Here is a 19275-nt window from a genome sequence, read left to right on the forward strand (position 1 = left end):
TACTTACAGGGGGCGGGACTATCTTGGGAAGCACAGACTCTGCAAAGAAAGATTTTTGGGGGAAGGAGGAAGAATAATCAACCAAACATGAGCTCCCCGTGCACCACTGTGGCCAAAAGGGCAAATGTGATCCTGGGATGCAGGAACAGCGGAATCTCAACTAGGAGCAGAGAGGTTATTTTACCTCCGTATCTAGCACTGGTGCAACTGCTGCGGCAATAGCATGTCCAGTTCTAGTGCCCACAATTCAAGGAGGATGGTGATAAATTGCAGGGGGTTCAGAGAAGAGCTACAAGAATGATCAAAGGGTTAGAAAACCTGCCACAGAGTGATACTCAAGGAGCCTCAAGCTGTTTAGCTTAACAAGGAGAAGGCAAAGAGGTGACTTGATGGCAGTCGGTAAGCACCTACCCGGGGAACAAATATTTATAGTGGGCTCTTCGATCTAGCAGAGTCTAACCCAATCCAATGGCTGGAAGTTGAAACTAGGTAAACTCAGACTGGAAATAAAGCTCATACATTTTTAACAGTGAGGGTAATTACTCATTGGAACAATTTACCAGGGGTCTGGTGGACTGTGCAGCCTCGGCAATTTTTAAATCAACATTGGATTTTTCCCTAAAACATATGCTTTAGTAAGTCAAACAGGTATTGTGACGGGGCAGGTCTCTGGCCAGTGCTATATAGGAGGTCAGACTAAATGATCACAGAGGTCCCTTGGGGTCTATTGATCTGACAGGGAAAGATGGAATGCAGTGCTCACAAACCCCAATTTAATACAACTAGGTCTTTGTTAGTATTGAACTGATCTGGGTAACAGAACCTGGTCTCATTTCCATTTAAAAATGACAATACATGGAAAGAATAAAGAAGCCACAAAGCCTTTGAGACAGGCAACATTTATTTACAAGCGGTCGAAAAGCATGAAGGGGAATTAGTATACTTAACTCAAGACATGCACTCAGCCGTGGGGAAATAGTAACTGTGTTTGCCCAGAACAGACAATGGGAATCCCGTACATTGAATTAAATCAGGAATCATACACACAAAACAAAACAATTTCACAAAAGTAAATCAAGATGGACACAGAAGACAGTCATGAACAAAACGAAACAGAATGATATTGTTAAACCAGCACTTTTCAGACACTTGTACATACAAACAATTCCAATAGCAGCCAGATGTAGAACTGGCTACACAGAAAACAATACAATACTTTGTTGCAATTGTTTTCCTGATATTTATATATTCAAAGAGCAGGCTAATCCCCACCCTGAGTTACTCTCTCTCTTCCATAAGGCTCGGAGTGATAGCTCTATTGCTTTCAGTTAATGCAGTGCTACCTTTTTATAAGGCTCACCCAGGGGACCAAGTGGTTTGTTACAGTAAAAATGTGGGATGAATGGGACATTTCTAGGGGGCTTAAAATCTGCATGCCACCAAGCTAAGCTGAGCTCCCCTCAACGGCAGCTGCAGAGTTAGAGTTGTTACCTCCTGCAAAAGCTCCCAGTGCAAAGGGCAGCAGTATGATGATTTAGTTGGGAATTGGTCCTGCTTTGAGCAGGGGGTTGGACTAGATGACTTCCTGAGGTCCCTTCCAACCCTGAGAGTCCATGATTATCCTAGCTGGGTTTATCAGGAAGTTGGTGTGAAATTCAGAACATCCGCAAACATTCAGAATTTCATTCTGGGTCATTCCAACTGGCAAAGTCTGGTTATTTTGCGACATTTGTGAAACAGGAGGATATGTCTACGCTTAAAACATGACAGTGGCGCAGCTGCACTGCGGTAGTGCTGACGTGTTGACATTCACCACAGCAACGGCAGGGGTTCTCCCATCACTGTAGCTCATCCACCTCCGAGAGGCTGTAACTAGGTCGACAGAAGAATTCTTCTCTTGACCTAGCTCTGTCTACATCTGGGGTAGGGCGGCTTAACTACATCTCTCCAGAGTGCGGATTTTTCACACCTCTGAGAGACGTTGCTATGCCAATGTATGTTTTCAGTGTAAACCGGCCCATAGGGTTTGTGTCTTCAAACATGCTAAAAAATGTGAACTTCCATACGGTAAAAGGTGATGTTTGTTCAAGATGAACAATCAGAAAATTCAGAGTTCGTTTTCTAAAAACAGGTGTGGCCCAGCTGTCACTCCAAACCAATCACACCAATCTGGCAGCTTTTCACAGAACTGCACCATTCTTGTGACATCACACCAGTGTGAAAACTGCAAGCTTTGAGATTTTCACGTGTCTTTTGCATGGCCCCACTGATTATGCCAAGCCTCCCATTACCATGACATCACCAAAGACGGCAATACAGACCCTGGTCTGCACTGCACTGCACATGTCAAACCAGGTTTAGAAACGGTCTGCTATGGAAATGGCCAAGGCTTTAACAAACACCAACAAAATTAGTCTTGCCCTAGGCACACTTTTTTTTTTTAGAAAAGGGCTTCTTAATGTGGTCTCACCAGAAGCTGGTGGGGAGAAAGACTTTTGTCATCAGAACAAAGCCGCCGATTTAATGTGTGTGTGACTGCCAGTTCCTGAACTGTATGCCTGGATCTGAGTCCAAAATCGGCTTCTCAGCGTGGGGCACATGTATTCTCCAACATGGCATTTTCAAAATGAGGTATTTGAATATGTAGATGCTTAATTGTATTTTATATTATATATATTTATATATACATATACACACACCCCCATATATATACACATTCAATCAAAAAACATGTTAAAAGGACACAAAGGCTGCAAAAGTGAAGAATTCAGAAGGCAGGAAATGACAAAGAGTGCAAGAGTTCACCCTGCCCCCTTGTGCATACCCTCACCTCATGTATATATAGACAGCCACTCTCCCCGGCCCCACCCAAGACTCTAATTACAAAATCACATACTATCTGTCAGATAATAGAATTCCATGCAATTTTTTCTACAACTTTTATCAGCATGTTATATTTTGTCACACTTATACTTACAGGTCCTTGTTGACTTACATGATAAATTCTCGTCCATCTCAACTACTGCAATAATGTAGCCAGCAGGTGTGCAGTAGGTACGATTTCTTTTCAGCCAGCAGCACAGCTTTCCTTCAGTATCGTTCAGAGGATGAGGCAATCAGCTACTGAGGTAACTTGGATGTGAATTTAGATGGCCTACATATGTCAGTCCGTGTTCACTACTATTTTCTCCTGTAATATTGAATCTGTTGTCTATTCTACAAGCACCATTGACTGAGTACCTTGGCTATAAATGATTTTCATGGATTATGTCTGTAATACACAGTCAGATGTAGTACAACAGATGCTACGTGTTCCTCTAAGGCTGTAGAACAAGGTTTGATATTAGATGAATTACATGATCACATTTCTCATATAATACAATCATGACGCATGCCCATGAAGGGAAAGAGTTAAAGAGGAGACTGAAAACGCCAAGGTACCTGAAAGGGAAGGGGGGAAAGAAAACCCTCTTTCCCTTCTCTTGCTCCCAGTTTTGTTCTGCCTATTTACGTTCCCAGTTTGGGGCCTGATTGCCCTGAAAGATGAGGAGGAGGACCAGTGAAATGAAGACAACAGAAAAGCCAAGAAAGGGACGTAGACAGAGGGGAACAGATTTTAGGTCAGACTGTTTACAACTCTGGGTTTTGTTTTGTTTTTTCATTTGTTTTTGTTAAAAGTTCATTAGCTGATGAAAATTAAAAAGTGCCTTGATTAAAAGATTCCAATTCTGCTTCTCCACACCCAAAACACTCTTTGATTAAGGTGAGACATACGCTTTGAGACATCCACACACTCCTTGAGCAAAACGAGGGAACACTAGACATCTCATTCTGGGTATTTCTACGGTCTCACACAAACTGGGAGTTATTTATTTTAAACCTCCCACGCTAGCATTATTCATCATGAAGCAACAACAAAAGAAAGGGCACAAGCTAGAGTTTTGTTTTGTTTTTTAAATCTTATCACTTGGAAATCTCCTGACTTTTCAACACTTACCTGGGGAACCTCAAACACTTTCCTAGAAGGGCTTTGCTTTTTCAAATAATAAAATGCAGCTTTGTCTTCACTAGAAACGCTGCCGTGGCAGAGCCGTAATACGTCAGTGTAAGACACTCACCACAGGAACGGGAGGAAGGGGAAGAATTCTTCCACTAGCCTAGTGCTGTCTATACTGGGGGATAGGTCGGCTTAACTACGTCGCTCGGGGACGTGGCTTTTTCACAACTCTAAGAGTAACGTAGCTGGGTTGACCTAATGGTTCATGCAGACCTGGCCTGCGTGTTGGTAGAGAGGAGCTGGGAGAGAAGCAGTAGGCACTGAAAAAAAAAAATAGAAATCCAAGAAAACCCCCTCTCACAGCAGTGCTGTCAGTTAAACATCCCATGGCAGCAATTCCTTGGGCAACTCAGCAGCAGACTTTGGGCTGGGAAATTCCAATATGGGGAACAAAGGGGCTGAGTGCCGGAGTATTTCAGGAGGTGGTAATTGCCTCTTCAGACAGGAGCCCCACAGACTGAGGGAAAAACACAGAGTTGTTAGCAAAACGGAATGCAGACAAAGAAGGGATAAAGGAACAACGCAATTCCTAAAGAGGCGGAGGGAAAGGAAGCATGTTTTTATAGAGGGCTGAGAGGAGCCCTACAACAATCCTATTTCCTGTTACTGGAGAGAGAGAGTTAAGAGTGTACAGGCAACAATGGCAGCAACTGTGAAAAGAGGAAACTATTCCAGCTGCAAAGGCCACACGACCAGGAGCTGCGGGGAAGTGGCAAGGATTCAAGGAATGCGTCACAGGGGCTGAGGAGAAGGTGTCAGATGTTGGATGATGTCAGATTCCCAGGAAACATCACGCCCCTAGTTGTAAAGAAGTCCCACAGAGGCAGAAAAGTTACTGCAACTAGTGCCAGAGATCTTACAGTGAAGGGTTAAAACAATTAGCCTGGGGTCCTCCTGAGAACCACAACTGCCGCCGCCACCGGATGTTTCAGATCTATCTGCAGGATCTGAGATACCACAATGATGGGAGTTTGTGCTAGTCTATTTAGATGTATTACAAGCAGGAGAGCCAACCCCTGGATCGTATTTGCTGAGCACTGCAAGGCTGAATGGGTGGCTCATGCAGGACCCAGCTCTGAACTCTCAGTAAGCGCTTTAAGTGCTCAGAGAAGCTGTGTGGCTCCCCACCTCTGCTCTGCAGCAGCAGGACTCCCACCAGAGAAGGCAGAAGGGCTAGTGCTCCCCAGCCACCTCCACTTGCTATCTTCTCCTCCTGTGCCCCAAGCTGCTCTTCAGCTCCACCCCTTCTTGTCTGATCCGTCAATAGAGATTAAAACCCCTGGGAAATTCCTACACAAAGCACTTGGAAGTTAAGATTGTCCAAGATAATTTCCTATGAACTGAGTCATTAAAAATCACTGGTTCTGCCAACATCATCCACACCAGCCTCACCACGCAGGCCTTCCCAGCCATTGTACCCCAAAGCTCCACAACAGCCTCCCAGAATGCCTCCAACACCTCACGATCGTGCACCATGACGAGAGACCTTGCCACTTCTCACATCTCTAGGGAGTGGGTCAATCTAGCAGCAGCTCGAGTGCTGTCGGGAAGGCCAGGATGTGTGAACTGTGGGTAGTTTGAGAGAGTTTGCTGCGGAGCTGGGTGGGACTTTGAGGGCACTTGGGTGCTATGATGGTTGGCTGGTAGATAGGTGAGCTAAGTTTGGCGTGGACGTGAACATGGTGTAACTGGTGAATTCCTACAGTTTCTGTAGTGGGGTAGGAAACACATTTGGTCAACCTGATCTTTGTGTTCTTTATGTATCTATGATGTGATGTTTTTACTGTCACTCCACCCTGACAAACCCCAGCCCTGGGAATGGATTTTGATTCCAGACTGCCACAGACACAGGAGCAGAGAAAGCAAAAATAAGAGCATGAAAAACCTGCTTTGTCCCTCTAGTCGATTCCCAGCCAGTGCAGACTTGTTCTCTGTTGTACCTTTTCTAGTACTCTGCCTGCCCTAGACTTACAAATATCAGAAGCATTTGGGCTCCCCCACCCCGTCCCGTCAAGGCTGATTCCCCACTGTGGTACTTCGAGTGCAGAAGGTGGGGGCCCGCAAGGATTCTAAAAATTAATACTGGCCACTCCAGGCTGGTATTAAAGTCCCAAGGTTACTGCTTCTCTCTGACCTTGGATGGGTAGATGCTGCCACCACCCAAGTGCAAAAACCCCTTTGAGAACCAAGGAAGGCACACTTGGGAATTCCTTCCTGTGGGGTACCCTCAAGCCCTTTCACACACACCCTCTGGGGAAGAGTTGAGAAAGAAAACAAAGGAAATCAGCTATTGCCACCAGCTAATTAAACGGCATGTATACAAACATCTTAGGACACAAAAATTCAATCCTGTCTTAAAAAAGGTTAATTTTATTAAAAACAAAAAGAAAATACATCTGAAAACTCAGGCTATAGCTAGACTTTAAAAAAAAAAAAAACACAAAAATTAAGGATCAAGAATAGCTTTCTTGAGGTCCAGCTTAAAGGTTACAAGCAAAACAAAAGCACCTGAGGTTAGCAGAGAGGAGTCCACAAGCCACAAAGAAACAAACCTAATCGCATCTTCCTAGACATTCTCTGATCTACTTGCATATCTGGGGTTTCAAATGAGTCGTTTCTAGGTATGATTTGATGAGTTTTCATACCCAGCCTAAGCTCTTACAGGATAGCTGCAGCCCTGGCTCTGCTTCTCCCCGAGAACAGACAGACAGACAAAGGGGAATTTTTTTCCTAATTTTAAAAAGTTCTAGCCTTCCCATTGGCTCTTTTGGTCAGGTGCCCACTCCCTCCCTTTTATGTATGTAGGGAGACTTTTTAACCCTTTACAAGTAAAGCAAGTACAGAACAACTACTAAGAGGGATTTTATAGATAACTGGCTGGTTGGGTGTCCATAAAAGGGAGCTCCCCAGCCCCCACCTTCATTTATTACACACACCCCAAATCACAGACGGTACTGGCCAGCCTGGTTCAGGTCAGGTTCACACTGGCTGGAATTTCTTCCTGAAGGTTTAGGAAACAGAGTTAATAAGATACATGCACCTCTAATTTTACTAATTACATGAAGAACTAAACAGTATTTTTCACATTTCAAGGAGTACAATGACTTGGAATACAGGGGAAGCTCCTGAAATGTGTTGTGTTTCAAAATCAGTCTTGAAGAGCTAAACTCCACCAAAGAAGTTTTTTGTTAGTCTCTTTGACTGTGTGAAGCCACTTCAGTGCAGCATGGTCAGTCTGCAGGTGCAAACGCTGTCCCTAAATGTATGGGCATAGCTTCTCCAGAGCATACACAATGGCGTAATATTCCTTTTCTGAGACTGACCAGTGGCATTTCCTCCAAAAAAAAAAAATTTTTTTTTGCTGAGAAACACAACAGGATGGAATTATTGATCTGGTCCCTCCTGCATTAAAACTGCTCCCACACCATGCTCGGACGCATCTGTGGTTACGACAAACGGTTGGTAGAAGTCTGGGGCCCTTAGTACAGGGTCAGACGTAAGGGCCTCCTTAAGCTGGTTAAAGGCTTTCTGACACTTCTCGGTCCACTGAACTGCATTTGGCTGTTTTTTCCTGGTCAGGTCTGTCAGTGGGGTGGTAATTTGCTGTAGTGTGGTACAAATCGTCGGTAATATCTAGGGACAGGCCAATTTTGGATAGCATTTACTTTAACCTGTAGGAGGTTGAGAGTTCCTTGACCCACCTGGTGTCCAAGGTACGTTACCTTGTTTAGGCCTATTTGACATTTTTTGGCCTTAACAGTTATTCCTGCCTCTCTTATGCGCTGGAAGACAGCTTGGAGGTGTTCCAGGTGTTCTGCCCACGAATCTGAGAATATGGCCACATCGTCAAGGTAGGCAACTGCAAATTCCCCAAATCCAGCCAGAAGGTTATCTAGCAGTCTCTGGAAGGTAGCGGGTGCATTTCGCAGTCCAAAAGGGAGCACATTAAATTCATATAGCCCTACATGGGTGATGAAGGCTGACCTTTCCTTGGCTGGGTCATCTAGCAGCACTTGCCAGTACCCCTTAGTTAAGTCTAAGGTGGAGATGAATTGGGAACGTCCCAGTTTCTCCAATAGCTCATCTATGCATGGCATAGGATAGTTTTCTGGGTGAGTTACAGCATTTAGCTTACGGTGGTCCATGCAAAAGCGGATTTCCCCATCGGGTTTGGGAACCAGAACCACTGGAGAGGTCCATGTACTCTCAGAAGGGCGGATTACACTCATCTGCAACATGTCCTTGATCTCCCTTTCTACTGCAGTTTTGGCTTGTGGAGCCATCCGGTAGGGTTGGGCACTAATTGTGCGAGCATCACCTGTGTCAATGGAGTGGTATGCCCATTCTGTCCATCCTGGGGTGGCTGAAAACATTGGCGTGAAGCTGGTGCCTAGCTCCTGGATTTGCTGTTGCTGCTTATGCCCAAGGGTTATGGAAAGGCTCACCTCTTCTACACCACTGTTGCTTTTCCCTTCAAAGTGGCCTTCAGGCCACTCAGCGTCGTCTCTCTCCTGGGCTGTAAACTGGAGAACCTTGATTTCTCGGGAATAAAAGGGCTTTAGAGAATTAACATGGTATACTTTAGGTTTTAGGGTAGGGTCTGAGAACACTATGAGGTAATTAACAGCTCCCAGGTGCTCTCAGACCATAAAGGGCTCCTCCCATGATGCTTCCATCTTATTGGCCTGGAGCGCTTCCAGGACCATGACTTGGTCACCTACTTTGAAGGAACGCTCTCTGGCATGTGTATCATACCAGGCCTTTTGCTCTTGTTGAGCATCCTGTAGGTTTTCTCAGGCAAGGGCTAAAGAGTCTTTGAGAGTGTTTTGCAGGTTGGTTACAACGTCCAAAATGTTAGTTCCTGGAGAAGATGTAACCCCCCACCCATTGCTGCTTTATCAACTGTAATGGCCACTTAACTTCACAGCCATAAACGAGTTCAAAGGGTAAAAACCCCAAACTAGGATGTGGTACAGCCCTGTAGGCAAAGAGCAACTGCTGCAACACTAGGTCCCAATCACTGGAATGCTCATTCATGAATTTACACCATATGGCCCCCAAAGTCCCATTAAACTTCTCCAATAGCCCATTTGTTTGATGGTGGTAAGGAATGGCAACCAAGTGGTTCACCCCATGAGCTTTCCAAAGATGTTTCATGGTCCCTGCCAGAAAATTAAGTATCAGAGGGGTAGCTGTGTTAGTCTAAATCTGTAAAAAGCAACAGAGGGTCCTGTGGCACCTTTTAGTCTTAAAGGTGCCACAGGACCCTCTGTTGCATTTTTGCCAGAAAGTTAGTTCCCGAATCCGTAAGGATGTCTGAGGGCCAACCTACCCCGGCAAAAATGTCCGCCGATGCCTAGTTCACGCTTTTAGCCCTGGTGTTGCTTAGAGCTACTGCTTCTAGCCATCAGGTGGCAAAATCCATGAAGGTTAGTATGTATAGCTTTCCTCTGGGTGTCTTCTTAGGGAAAGGACACAGAATATCCACACTACATGCTGAAATGGAACCTCAATTATGGGGAATGGCTGGAGAGAGGTCTTGACCTGGTTTTGGGGCTTTTCCACCCTCTGGCACACCTCACAAGACCAGACATCGGTAGAAACGTCCTTCCCCATTCCCTCCCAGTGGAATGATTTCCCCAAACAGTCCTCGGTCCTGTTCATGCCAGCATGGCCACTAGGGTGATCGTGGGCTAAGCTTAAGAGCTTTTCCCTATACTTAGTTGGAACTACCAACTGTCTCTGAGGATGCCAGTCCTCCTTGTGCCCACCAGAGAGGGTTTCCTTGTATAAGAGTCCTCCTCCTACAACAAAGCTGGACCTATTAGAAGAGCTGAGAGGCAGTGGGTTGCTCCGTGCTGCCATCCAAGTTCCCTGGAAGCTTTCATCCACTTCCTGCTCTGCCTGGAACTGCTCCCTTGATGCTGGAGACATTAGTTCCTCGTTGGGTTGTGGACCTGGGCTTGGTCCCACTGGAAGCGATGCAGGTAATCGGGGTGTCTCTGTTGATTGTGAACCACTCTCCGCTGGTGCACCAGGTGGTATTTCAGGCTCTGGTTGAGCTTTTTGTGCCAGTTGAGTTGCTGCTGCAGGTGCAGGCCCTGTGGCGCCCTTTGGTGCTGGCTCCCCTGACTCTGGTGGGGTTGTAAGCACGGGCTCTGGTGCGGACTGCTCCGCCAGTTCAAATCCTTGGGCTGGTTCTGGCTGGGTCCCAGAAACTGGATCTACAACTGCTGCCATAGACTCTGGTCTGCGGTCTGGTTCCACCACCTGAGACTGGGTCCCCGGGCCTGTAGTATCAGGGGACACAGACTGGGTTCTTGTAGGAGGCTCAGAAATTGGGTTAGGTGTGGAGGCCCGTTTAGCCTGGCTGTGGGTGACCATACCCACCCTTTTTGTTAGCCTCACATGGTTGCCTAAGTCTTCTCCCAGCAGCATGGGAATGGGATAATTGTCATAGACTGCAAAAGTCCATATTCCTGACCAGCCCTTGTACTGGACAGGCAGCTTGGCTGTAGGCAAGTTAAAAGAGTTGGCCTTAAAGGGTTGCACTGTCACTTGGGCCTCTGGGTTGATCAATTTGGGGTCCACCAGAGATTGGTGGATAGCTGACACCTGTGCTCCAGTGACTCTCCACGCAATAATCTTCCTCCCGCCCACACTCAGTTTTCCTTCACTCTAGGGATATTTGTGAAGCATCTGGGCCTGAAGGCTCTCGTTAGGACCCCAGGGTGATGAGTTGCAGTTGGCTGGTGCTCTTGGGGCAGTTGGCCTTCACATGCCCCAGCTCATTACATTTGAAGCATTGCCCAGCTGACTGTAGGCTGGGGCGAGGTGGGTGGCTGGAGAGTAGGGTGGTGGGACGAGAGGGCATCTGTGTGGAGGGCTCCTCCTTGCGAGGTGGGGCCTTGGACTGACTCCGATGGTGGGGTGTCATCTCGGGTTGCCCCTTCTGGTATCCGTACCAACTGCTACTAGCTTTCTTCTTCTCCACCACCTCCACCCATTTGGCGCTGATCTCCCCTGACTCTATTACAGTTTTGGGCTTCCCATCTAGGATGTACCTTTCTATTTCCTCAGGAACACGCTCTAAGAACTGCTCCATTTGTATTAGGAGAGACAGATCTTCCAGAGACTTAACATTTGCTCCTGATATCCAGGCATTCCAATTTTTTACAATGTGGTAGGCGTGTCGGGAAAATGCCACGTCTGGTTTCCATCTTAGGGCTCTGAACCGCCTACAGGCATGCTCGGGTGTTAGCCACATCCTAATTCTGGCCTTTTGTTTAAAAAGTTCGTACTCGTTCATGTGTTCTTTAGGCATTTCAGCTGCCACCTTTGCTAAGGGTTCACTGAGTTGCGGCCTCAGCTCCACCATATATTGGTCTGGAGGGATGCTGTACCCAAGGCAAGCCCTTTCAAAATTTTCTAAGAAGGCCTCTGTATCATCGCCTACCTTGTATGTGGGGAATTTCTTGGAATGGGGAGAAGACCTGGAGAAGGACTGTTAGGGCTATCTGGTTGAACCAGTTTAGCCTTTTCCAGCTCCAAGCGCTTCGCCTCCGCCTCCAAGCGCTTTGCCTCTTTCCTCTCTTCCGCCTCCAAGCGCTTCATCTCTAGGAAGAAATTCCTGTCTTCTGCAGTTAGAACTCGGCCTGGGTTAAGGGCATCCCTCCATCCTGGCACCGGGATCTCGGGTGGAGGAGGGCTGACCCTTCCCTCTCCCATCCCCTCCCTGCATTTCTGTCATGGAGCTGGATGTCTGGGCTTGATCTGGGACTGTCTTCTCCATGGCGTGCCCCTTTGGGAAGTCTGGTTGCTCTACGGTTTCGGTGCCCAATCGCAACCTCATGCACAGGGCTGCCCTACTCTAGCCCGGCTATTTCGTTGCCACGAAACTAGAAAAAAAAAATAAACTGCTTGTTGGACTTCCTGTCTTGGCAGGCTGAACCCTTTTCGTGCCTGTTCCCCCTCGGGCAGCAAAGAAAAGAAAAAAACCTCCCTGGCTTTGCAGGCTGCCAAAAGGAAAAATGTGTCCTTTTAACCCCATGGGGTCTGTATTTCTGGTTCAAAATGATTCCACCACTCTGCCAACATGTCACGGCTGATTCCCCACTCTGGCACTTCGAGTGCTGAAGGTGGGGGCCTGCAAGGATTCAAAAAATTAATACTGGCCACTCCAGGCTGGTATTAAACTCCCAAGATTACAGCTTTTCTCTGACTTTGGATGGACAGATGCTGCCACCACCCAAGTGCAAAAACCCCTTTGAGAACCCAGGAAGGCACACTTGGGAATTCCTTCCCGTGAGGTACCCTCAAGCCCTTTCACACACACACACACACACACACACACACACACACACACACACACACACACACACACACAATTGCCACCAGCTAATTCAACAACATGTACACAAACCTCTTAGGACATTAAAATTCAATCCTGTTCTTAAAAAAGGTAAATTTTGTTAAAAAAGACAAAAAGAGAAAATACATCTGAAAACTCAGGCTATTGCTATTTAAAAAAAAATACAAAAATTAACACTCAAGAATAGCTTTCTTGAGGTCCAGTTTAAAGGTTACAAGTAAAACAAAAGCATCTGGGGTTAGCACAGAGGAGTCCACAAGCCATAAAGAAATAAAATAAACAAACCTAATTGCGTCTTTTTGACATTCTCTGATCTACTTACATATCTGGGGTTTCAAATGAGTCGTTTCTAGTTATGATTTGATGAGTTTTCAGACCTGGCCCAAGCTCTTACAGCATAGCTGCAGCCCTGTCTCTGCTTCTCCCCGAGACAAAGGGGAAGTTTTTTCCCCCCATTTTAAGAAGTTCTAGCCCTTCCCATTGGCTCTTTTGGTCAGGTGCCCACTCCCTTCCTTTTACCTATGTAGGGAGACTTTTTAACCCTTTACAGGTAAAGCAAGTAGAGAACAACTACTAAGAGGGATTTTAGAGTTAACTGGCTGGCTGGCTGGGTGTCTATAAAAGGGAGCTACCTCCCCCCCGCTTTCATTTATCACAGCCCCCTTGGAAACTTCTCCACAAATGCAAGGATCCCACTGTCAGGCAGCATTCCCTGATATTCAGCTTCTATGACTTCACCCCACTGCTCAAAGCTGTACGCTCTGGCACTACACTAGATAAAACCTCCTTTGCATTTACAACTGTCACATAAACACAGACTTGTGTCACACACTAGTCATCACATGGCCAAGCTATATATTCTTATGAATCCATCCCTCCAATTCCTCAACCACGTGTTGCTCTTCTACCAACTCCTCCAGTTTGTCAGTCTCTCTCTGGTAATAAGTGAACTCCAGATATATCATAGCTATGACCTTCCTTTTACCCACTAAGGGCTGGTCTACACTTAGTCCGGACTTCGGACTAAGGTACGCAAATTCAGCTACGTTAATAACGTAGCTGAATTTGAAGTACCTTACTCCGGACTTACCGCGGTCCAGACGCGGCCGGAAGTCTCCCCCCGTCGACGCCGCGTACTCCTCTCGGCGAGCTGGAGTACCGGCGTCAATTGTGAGCACTTCCGGGATCGATCCCAGAACATCGATGGCGTGCCTCCGGACCAGCCGGTAAGTGAAGACTAGGCCTAACATTGTAATTCGATCCAACAAAGCAATTGTTTGTCTCACTACTTTTGTTCCACACAACTCCATGCTGGCTTGTTCCCATACTTTTCAAACATAATTGCCCGTGGAATAATAGATTTGTCAATTAATCCCTGAGGGCGCCTGGAGTTCGGTTGAACTGGTTTGGATTATTGCACTGGGGAGGAGCATGATGGAACCATGCCCTTGCAAGAGTTCTCTTTTCTGTTTACCTGGTTGTTTTGAAAACAGAACAACTGGAATCTCAGGAAGAGTGAACATCATTCATCTGTGGTGTCATGTTGGCAGGAAATCCTACACCCAAGCACCAGAGGAGATGATACTGTATCACGTAACAAGCAAAATGTGAGTGCGGCCACACACGGTCATTCGTGAACAGCAGAATGTTACTGGTCTTAAAACTAGAGCTTTAATTTTTTACAATTTTAGATTAGCAGGTCGCACTCTCAACCAATCAGACAAGGTGAACAACAGGGTCATTCTCCAGACACTAGACCCGGGGGTTTTGTTCAGGTTCAGGTATCATAACTATAGTATTGGAATCAGCAAATGGATCCAGATTTGGAAGTGGAGAAGGGCTTGGTTTCCTAAGGAAGATCGTGGTCCCAACAAAAATTTCAGGTCTCAAGGATCCAGAGACAGAAGGTGTGAATCTGCTCTTTCTGCAGATTAGCAGCAGAAGCATTCCAGCTACTCAGCTCTCCCTCCCAAGAATGACATGACTGAGAAATCAAGAACTGACTAAATTACACCAAGTGAGCCTCTGCAGGGACCTTGGCACCGGCAGCTTCTGCCACAGAGGACGTGAGTTCAGGATGCACCTCAGCAATCCTGCCTAGCAGGAGGATCTCATGTGACCAGCAAAACTGAACTGGGTCTCTTAAGAGAAGTTAATAGCTACAATAATTCCCACTCACTCATCCACTGGCAGGCACTGACGGCGGGCTCATCTGAGAGAGAAAACTGACCCAATCCTCCCAGGACTAGAGTCAGACTCAAAATGAACCCACCTCCTCCCAGACTGGAATCCTGTAGGTCACCCAATTCCATTTCCAAAGGAAACCAGGAAGACAGTAAGCTGGTATCCTTAACCTCGGATGTGCTCTGCAGCTAGATGAGGTCTATTTGTTCAAGCTCAGAACAGGGCATACCGAAGCTGCATAATCCTGATCTTCCCCCTGGCCTGAAATAAAACAAAATGGAAGAAAAGACAAGGAGGAAAGCAGAAGAGAAACCCCCTGCAAGAGAGGACTTCCCAAGAGCTAGTGGTACACTGCTGTATCTATTGCACCTATCACCATGGTATCACTGCTGATCACCATCAGATGTTTAAGAGAACTCGATGAGCCTCACTACACCCTTAAAAGCAGGAGTACTGGCGTGCGATTTCCACAAAACCACAATATACTTAAATGCCCTTTTAGGGTTTCACACTGCACATAAAGGCAAAATACATAACCTCGTCCATCCCCAAAACCTCTCCAGAGTAGCTGACCTAGCGTCACAGCCCACCCCTTCCATATGTACGTTACGTGTTTGTTTCAGACTCAAACAGAAAAAGGAGCTAATCTCACGAGTACCACTTGCTCTCACGTGCACAGCTCTGAAATCATCACTCGGATCCACCACAAAATGTCAAGTAACGACATTTACAAAGAGGTGGTTTGTTTCAAGAAAGCTACCCACAAAAACAGGGTAAGGAGAGTCTCAGCTGCTTTCCCAAAGCAGTCCCAGGGGTCAGGCACTCATGCGGTTAGCCTGCTTTATCACCCCATCACCTGTTAAATGCAACCCCTTACCCGCCGCTCAGGAAAGCCCTTTGAGTGACGAGACCCAGAAACATGCCACATCCAGATAGCACAGTTTGCCCTCAGTGCCTCCTGGGAATGGGGGAGACGCAAGAGGAAGTTTTTATTTGCAGAGAAAATAGACGAATAATCAACCCTGGCTGACATTCCTGCCATGGCACAATGACCGTGCCTGTTAAACCCCCGCTGACCGCAAATGGAAACCGCTCCAAGGCTTTGCAATAGCCGGGTGTCTGTAACAAAGCCCTGTTTGTACGGCATGACGAATTAAAAAAATCCCCAGTCCCCATAAAAAGAGCAGCCGACTGACTGTGATCCAGCCTGCTAGCCACAGAGGGAGGCTCTCCTGGCTGTACTTCGGCATTAAGCTGAACATGCTACACCAATTGGCATAACGAAGCAGGAATGAAGCATGGCCTTGGGCGGCCACAGCTCCCAGTCGGGGCTGCTTGTCTGGGCTTATTTTCAATGTTAGATTCTGGCAAAACATGGCTCATCTTTAGTGTTTCAAAAAGGGAGGAAAAAATCCCTTTTTATTGCATGTTAAACATTGTCCTCTGACTTGGATAAACATAGGCCCCTTCAGAGCCCCACGCTGCTCAGATGAGCTCCCAGCAAGTGTCGGGCAGCCTCAGGATCCACTGCCCTTCAGCAAACCACTGTGCGCACAAGGGACAAACTCCCAGCAGCCACTGGGTCATTTCAGGGGCTGCCAGGCCGCAGCAAAACCTCTGCCTGTTCCAGGGGATGAGCTCCGAGAGCACAGAGGACTCCAGTGTCTGCCTCCCTCCCTCCCAGCTAGCTGTCTATACCTCGCTCACCAGCGTATCCAGGATCACCACACGCCAAAAACGGGGCAGTCTGGGGGGCCTTCCGTCTCTCTCAGGAGCCCCCCTTCTCAGGGACTTTAACCAAACAAAACCAGAGACACCCCTGACAATTCTCCCGTTAACACAAAAGCGTCCCGAGAACACTCCCGGTGTGAGCAAACTCCAATGGGAGAGCCGCCACATCCGCTCCCACTCCCTGTCCCATCCCCAGCAGCACTTTGTCATGTCCAGTGGCACATCTGCTGGTCACCACACTCAAGGTACTTGCCTGAAGAGTCACCCACTCGGCTGTAACAGGTGATCCACTCGGCATTAGGTGGCCACTGGCCTGGTTCACCCTTCAGCATCGCCTGGCCTCTTTAGTACACTGTCTCGTGAATTAACCTGCTTTTTTCCCCTGGCTCACACATGTTCTCAAGCTATGAAGGAAGAGCCCTCCACAAATGCTACACCTGGGAGTGCTAGTGTGGAACTCAGCCTGCAATGCCCAGGGAGTGGTTCCTGCTGCATTCCTACCCAGGTTCACGCAGTCAGGCCAACAGCAGGCGGCTCCCAGGGAGGAAATATTCATGAGGATGCCTTTACAACAGTGGGAGATCCACACACAGATGGCTCCCTCCTGAGCAGAACTGAGAGGCACAATCCAGGACCAGAATAACCAATACAGAAGCGCCACACAGAAATCCATAACAGGCTTTGAGCGCACCGCTATGCACGGGGCAGAAGGCTGAGAGTTTAGTTAGTTTCAGGCAGACCTGTCACAGCTCAAACCGACAGGCTCTTTGCTTTAACAGTGACCCTTAGTAAATTAAAGGCTCTCAGTAACTTGAGACACAACAGAACCTCGTAGGTGCATTAGCGCTAAGTGAGCTCTCTGGAATAACTCAGAAATCCTCGCAGTGTGCTACAGCACATTTATCTTCACCCAGGAGCTACAGGAATTCAGAGATCAGGAACATGTGCCTTTGAGCTGCTTCTAGCCACTACTCTTGCTAGCTCCTGCGAACATGCACCCAAAGGCTCCAGACAGGGAAGGCTTTACCTGTGCTATTTTCAGCTAGGAGTACATGCCGAAATAGCTATGTGCAGCAACGACTTCAAATTCTCACTGACATCTTCCTACAGATGCATACTAGACTGCAGCCCTTGGGCAGGCTGAGCGCTCGTCCTTCTGCACATGCCTGACGTGACCAAGAGGGGGAAATCAAGCTCCCAAGCTGCAGGTTCTGATGTACAGCAAGGTGGGCGCAAAAGCAGTGATCCAGAAAGAGGTTTAATTTAAGAGTGATTTGCTTGGTGTTAAAGACCCTTTTCAAATACAAACCCATCCCAATCTTAACTTCTTTCTGCAGAGCAAGAAACATTCGCTCAAATGGCAGAACCTGTTGCCAACTCCAGAGAATTCTCAAACCGAACTGGTAACTTCTTGCTCTGCCTAGAAATCTTCCATGTGCTTCATGAAATTTGTTTGGATTCCCCCATTAGTATCTGCACTCGCTAGTGCTGCAGTGTTCAGAGACAGAGGGTTCACAAACCGTTCTTAATGTGATTACATTTGGGGGCACTGGTACCAGGAAATGCAACACATTAAATTATTATGGGCAATGAGTCAGTGGCTCTCACACTAATGAGTAACATCCATATAATCTCATGGGACTGCCTACTAAGTAACAGGGACCAATTTTTATAAAGGACTTAGGGCTCATGCTACAATGAATCAGACTGTTTGCAGTACAATATCTTTCTGTATATCAACCGAGTGTTGCCCACGGCAGCCACCACCAAAGATGGTTGTCCAACATGTACAAGAATAAGTTCAGCCTCTGCCTTTCCAAAGTGTGGTCTGTTTGTTTTATTGAGGCTGACCAGGTGTCTTTACAAACAAACACCAAGAAATCAGCTGACCCATCTACACTGGCACAGTTGTGACCCCAGAGAGAGTCATGTCCACTACCTGCTGTCAAATGTCGCAGAACTAGTTTTGTGTTTAGTGCAGACGCAGCCCTAGTCCCCCAGAGGTTGTCATCAATGCATTTACCCACCTCTCACCTTCCCTGCTGGCAATTTGGTAAGTTACTCACCTGCTTTGTCTTGCGTACAATTATACCTACACACACACACACACACAGAGTGCTAGCGTCCATGTATTCATTATTTGTACTGCAGTAGCACCGAGGAGCCCCAGTCGTGGCCAGGACTCCAGGGTGCTAGGCACTGTACAGATGCAGAACAAAAAGCCCCAAGCTACAGAGGTACATGAGAAATAGCATTTATCATGCCCCTTCCACTGCCTCTTCTAGGTTACCCCCACCAGGCCTATCTCTAATGTACCAGACCTCAGAGGGCTGTGGGAAGCTGGGTTTATTTTTAAATCAGGCTGCCACAAAGGTGTTCCCGCCTTCCCTCTCCAAATACAGGATGCTCCCTTCCTACCTCCCTTACATGGGCCCCATTTCCAAGAGGGCAACATTCAGTCTGTGATCAGTGTCTGACTTGTGTTTTGTTTTTTCCATGTACATTTTTCTCTTGCCCTCTAAGACCTGCACATGGATTTATTGGCGTGAAAGAAAAATGTAATGCCAATAAAAATTTAAACTTTTGAACATTTCTAAAATATATTGCCTGTGTACCATCTACAGAACACAGGACGGTGTGACAAAGGTTTGATTGGTATAATTCACGTATAACTTTGCCAGACATACCTAATGCAACCACCCAAGCACATGACTGTCAGACCTTTACACTGCACCATCATCATGGGAATATTTTTGAGTGTGACGTGTCAACAGTTGAACTAAATTCAGATTTCATTCACACAGAGCTTATATACTCTAGACTAGGGGTGGGCAAACTTTTTGGCCCAAGGGCCACATTGGGGTTGCAAAACGGTATAGAGGCTGTGCCTCCCCAAACAGCCTGGCCCTCGCCCCCTCCCACTTCCCCCCCC

At 47.0% G+C, this 19275-nt stretch overlaps 1 protein-coding gene across 2 annotated transcripts in view; it reads right to left on the reverse strand.

The window, feature by feature from the left end:
- Positions 1-19275, reverse strand: part of OSBP2 (oxysterol binding protein 2) — a 364006-nt gene that overhangs the window by 258933 nt on the left and 85798 nt on the right. The window lies entirely within an intron of this gene.

The sequence above is a fragment of the Trachemys scripta genome, chromosome 15 (genome assembly GCF_013100865.1).
Source record: "Trachemys scripta elegans isolate TJP31775 chromosome 15, CAS_Tse_1.0, whole genome shotgun sequence".
Taxonomy (NCBI): Eukaryota; Metazoa; Chordata; order Testudines; family Emydidae; genus Trachemys; species Trachemys scripta.